At 31.2% G+C, this 5,387-nt stretch overlaps 1 long non-coding RNA gene across 1 annotated transcript; it reads left to right on the top strand.

Moving 5' to 3' along the window:
* Nucleotides 1–1,248: 1,248 nt before the first annotated feature.
* LOC123657846 lies at nt 1,249–5,094 on the top strand. The gene is made up of 3 exons (XR_006743780.1): nt 1,249–1,259; nt 1,801–1,804; nt 4,974–5,094. It is a non-coding gene; the product is annotated as an uncharacterized LOC123657846 (long non-coding RNA).
* The last annotated feature ends 293 nt before the right edge of the window (nt 5,095–5,387 follow it).

Raw genomic sequence — 5,387 nt, forward strand, 5'->3', positions numbered from 1 at the left:
AAATGTGGGAGACATAAATAAATAGATTTCATAGTGCCAAGCATTAATTTTTAAATAGCGTTTTCGCTATGACAGAATCTTAAAAACGTATATCTTATACAACACCCGGTCCGGTGTGGTGCGTGCGCCATGTATACACCTAAATACCCGATGGTTTACGGTTTAGATTCCCGCTCGGGATGGGTATTTGTATTTGCACAAATATTTCTTTCCGGTTTGGATTTCTGTCCTTGTGGGTCTTCTCACCGTTCCTCAGAGAGCACGATAAGATGTATGTCTCGGTTTTTATCACATACACGTAATAGCGATCGTTACTTATAATATTAGCGAATATATCCGTCAACCTGCAGTGGAGCAGCGTGGTGCATTAAGCTCCGATACTGCTCCTACATAGAGAAAACAGTGGGATGTTACATCCTGTATATACTCGTATATCTTAAACTGAAAAAATTAAGTTGTAAAAGTTCCTTTAATACTGTAAAATAAAAGTAAAATAATTATTGTTGTGTTTAACGCTAGAACCAAATATTTTTCTACAGGTTTTATGTATTTCCCATGTACCATTATAGGCCACAGTGAAAATAAAACGAGAGTACTAGTCGCTAGGTACCATATTGTCTTAGACGATCATCAATAAGGCGATATTCTTGAATGTATAATTATGTTAATAGCTGTAGTCATCATCTTGCTCGTAAAACAGAAAGTAGATATAGCTCTAGCAGGAAAAAGGCGCTTATGAGCCGTCAAATTTATTGCGTCCGGGTCAAGGGGTCATAAAAATATTGGCAAATCTCTTTGTAGGTACAGGCTTAAAATATTATTTTGTAAGTGTATAAGTATGGAAAAACAATAAAATTGAAAGTGCTTTAACGTAGCAGAAAAATGGTTAAACAAAACTAATTTTTTTATTTTAATGTTCAAGCTCGTCACAAAAACATTTTAACAATACGGACATTTCTGCAAACTTTCTTTTGTTGGTATTTAGATTTTATCGGGTTGTTTAATTTACAAAATTGGTTTTGGATAAATGAAATTGATTTAAGGATATTAAGAAAAGGAATATTAATAAAATTAAGAAAAGAGTATGGGTGAGGCCAGCTAGCGTAATTTTGTGAGTTGTGAGTCGCGTAATTTCGGTCTCAGAAATTCTGTTGGGCTTCCAGACGAGCGCATATTATTCAGTTGCAATCAAACGTTTATAGCGTTATTTAGAACAATTGTGTAACTCTATGAAATATGAGTTCTCTTCATTTTGTAATGTAATATACAGTTGATTCTGAGATTTTAGATATTTGATCTAGTTGTTTATTGCTTTTTTATTACTAGTCTAATCAACTGCTATTCTCATTTATTAATCTTGTTGCAATTGTGATGTTTTCTGTATTCCATATTTGTTATATTTTTTATTCTTATTATTTCTCTTTTATTGTAAAAAATGTTATACTATATACCTAGGTAAAATTTTAAACGTCTTAAAATCATTAATTTTATTATTTCATTAGCGTATTTTAGTATACAGCATGTTAGCGACGCTAGTTGCAGACGCAAAGCAGTTTTAGCAACAATTTCGGGTTTAATTACTTTTTCATTATAATAAAGTTTGTATATACAGATTACACGTGTTATTAATTTATATTTTAACATATGACTAGAACCAGAGTTCGTTACTAAAAATTCTGCTAAGCAGTTAAGGTATAATTGAATCGTCGTTTTGTAAACTTGATTATATTATAACTTAGTATCTATCACGGATCATCTAAATGTATATAATTTAAATTATATAGCGTATCTACTTGAAAGAAAAGTTTAATGACCCTAGACATTAAAAAGCTATGTATCTTATTTTCATGGCAGCCTCTAGGGTAAAGCCGTGGTAATCCACGAAACAATCTTCACAGTTAGTAGCCTAAGTTACACACATGTATACCAAAATTGAGCTGTATCTAAACCTACACTTGAAGGTAGTTTTCCAAAACGTTTTAGTCAAGTCCCTTGAGACATATCAGTGTTTTGCTTGAACGTACAAGTTCAGCCTCCTTACAAGAAAAAAAATTGCACTTCTTGTTACGTCGTTTTTTTTTTTCGTTTTTTATTTATATTAATTACTAGCTGTGCCTGCGACTTCGTCTGCGTAGAATTTAACAAAACAGTTATTGTTCAGTCCACAGGGGTATAAAATAAATTTCTAAAATAAAAGTAGCCTCAGCTACTCCTTATTAATTCAGCTATCTGAAATTGAAAGTCCCGTCAAAATCGGTCCATCCATTTCAGAGATTAGCTGGAACAAACAAACAGACAGACAGACAGACAAAAATTGTAAAAAAAAATGTTATTTTGGTATATGAACCGTGTGTGTATATCCATTATCCATATATATTTAGTGAAAAAAAACGGTTATTTTAATATAACAAACAGCCACTCCTATTTTATTTATTTGTCAATATCGAACTGTCAAATAAAAACTTTCAATGGAGTCTGAATAAAAAAAAAAAAATTGCCAATATAGCTAACATACCAAAACTAATGCATATTTGTTTGATAAAAACAAAACATATTTTGTCAAAATAATAACGTAGCTAACTGGTTAATGATTATTATTAAAATATTATGTTTACAAAATATGTGATGCTGTTGTTATTGTTTTGATATTTTCACATTAATCGGAAACTCCAATAGTAGGGAGATGAACATCATTATTATCAAAGAAACTTGTGGACTAACAATCGAATCGCTCTCCTAATAACATCTTTTACCCTTATTTACGTACCTTCTTTGGTAAATTGCTTTTACAGTAAGGAAACTTCTGTAAATAGTTTTAAACGGTAGGCCTTTTCGTTTACAAATTGAATAAACCTATTTGAGTTTTGTATAAAAGGGAGTGATCTTTTGTTACATGATGCAAAGAAGCGAAAAGGCATGTTAGATAACTTGATAAGTTGAATGACACAAAATGGACTGGTAACAGCTGGCTAAATTTTGTCTACCAACTCATATAAGGATCACTAGTATGTTTACTTTTGGATATTTATGAAGAGCTTTGCCCAGATGTGGGATTTTTATAGTCTTTTACAAGTTATAGGTTTTGAGAGTGACTTTGAAATAGATAAAAATAAGATATAATATTGACTATGAATAATGTTTGTATATAAAAAACAGCGGTCTATGCCTGAATTTGAACTGCTAACAATCTCGTTTCGGATTCAACAAAAATTACAACGAAATTTTAAGCATTTTCATAAGGTATGCTGTAGTCATTCTGTCTATCATTGAAAGCTAATTTCAATTCAAGTAGTGCTAAAAGAGTCTGACAAAGATCACAAATGGTATATAATTGTTTTACGCGTCATCGTCTTAAAATCTTTCGTATAAATAATAAGGTTCTTTCAATTTACTTTCATCTTATTTTAAGAATATTAAATGAAATGTTTCAGAATATTTAACGGTGACTTCAGAGTTGGATATTAAGCGCCGTTTCAATGAGAGAGTTGAAAACAGTTTTAACAAGTATATGCCTCTTATTACCGTTTTGCTTCTTTAATTAATAATTTTGAATTCAATTGAATATTATTGCCGTTTGTAATCAGATTGTGAACTTTTGTGTGACGTTCATGCATTTTAATGTTGGTCTTTCACTTTCATATTGAAATGATTCTTTTCATTAATAAAATCTTTGTTTGATTTCATGGCTTTTGTGTGGGGTTGAGACCGTCGAATAAGAAAAAAAAAAAGGAAATTTCACCGTGTTCGAACAAAGGTATTAATTTGCTTCGCGTAGGAGTAGGCGACCGTGTGTGTTATATATTTATTTATTAGTTCGTATCACTGAAATTACCAAAAAAGATTAAAGAATAGCTGAGGTTTTTTTACAACTATTCTATGAAGCGTGATCGAGAGCGAGCTCTGCAAGCACTCGGTAGTTGTAGCATATGAACGGTGATTCATAAATTAGGTAGGTATACAAAAAGGTCCTAAATTGTTATGAAGCAATGATTAAGCAAGCGAAGGTGCGGGCAAATGCTGCCTTTTAACCGATTTCCAAAAAAGGAGGAGGTTCTCAATTCAACTGTATTTTTTTTTAATGTATGTTACATCAGAACTTTTGACCGGGTAGACCGATTTCGACAAATTTTGTTTTAATCAAAAGGTGGTGTATGCCAATTGGTCCCCTTTAAATTTATTTGAGATCTAACAACTACTTTTCGAGTTATATCTAATAATGCGTTTTTACTTGACGCTTTTTTCGTCGACCTACGTTGTATTATACCGCATAACTTTCTACTGGATGTACCGATTTTGATAATTCTTTTTTATGTCGGAAAGGGGATATCCCTAGTTTAGTACCGTGATAAGGAAACCAGGATCTGATGATGGGATCTCAGAGAAATCGAGGGAAACTCTCGAAAATCCGTAATAACTTTTTACTGGGTGTACCGATTTTAATAATTTTTAATTTAATCGAAATCTGATGTTTATCATGTGGTCACATATAAATTTTATCGAAATCTGATAACTACTTTTTGAGTAATCTTTGATAACGCGTAGTTGCTTGACTATTTTTTCGTCGATCTACGTTGTATTACTTGTCGATGTAATTGAAGTCGGTTTTTTTTTCGTTTGCGAGCAAACACAATTATTAATATATTTACTTTATATACTTTATTGCACTAAAAATAATGTACAGAAAAATTATACATAAAGTTGGTGGCAAAGGTAAACTTATCTCTAGAAGAGATCTGCCAGTCAACTAATGGTCATGAGAGAGAGTGAGAGACCATTTACAGTATAATTTAACGCACAATGTTAATTTCGGACGTATTAAATTTCTGTGTCGTGAACGTGTAACATATATAACCGAAATTAAGAAATCGGAGAATCACTTTTCTAAAACAAATGAAAATGTAAAAAAAAATGTCCTAATAGAAAAAGAAATATATTGAATTTATCGTGTGAAGTGTTTTTTCACAATAAAACAGTCTACAAGTAATAAAAAATCTCATATTTAAAAAAATCTGGAAATTCTCTTCATGTTGCTCTTAAAACTATTGATTCATTTTTGAAATTATCGGAGGAATTAAATGTTAAGGTCGTTTTATAAAAAAAAAAAAAAACTCATAACATTTTTAGTACAAAAATCTCGGTGCGCGAGTTCTATTCGAAACTCCCACGTTTTTTTTTTTACTTTTTTATATGTGCGTGGGTACGTAAAGAACTATTGATCGCGACTCTGGCTGCGTGGGTTTTGTTGAAGAGAATAAAAGTGCTTATTCTGCAAATTAAATTAATTTAATCATTTACAAATTCCGTATTTCAGCTTGCTTTAAATAGTGATTTCTTTTAATATTATAGGATTTTACTCTCATTCTATCTTACATTCTTAGCGATATTTT

Source organism: Melitaea cinxia, chromosome 11 (genome assembly GCF_905220565.1).
Source record: "Melitaea cinxia chromosome 11, ilMelCinx1.1, whole genome shotgun sequence".
Taxonomy (NCBI): Eukaryota; Metazoa; Arthropoda; class Insecta; order Lepidoptera; family Nymphalidae; genus Melitaea; species Melitaea cinxia.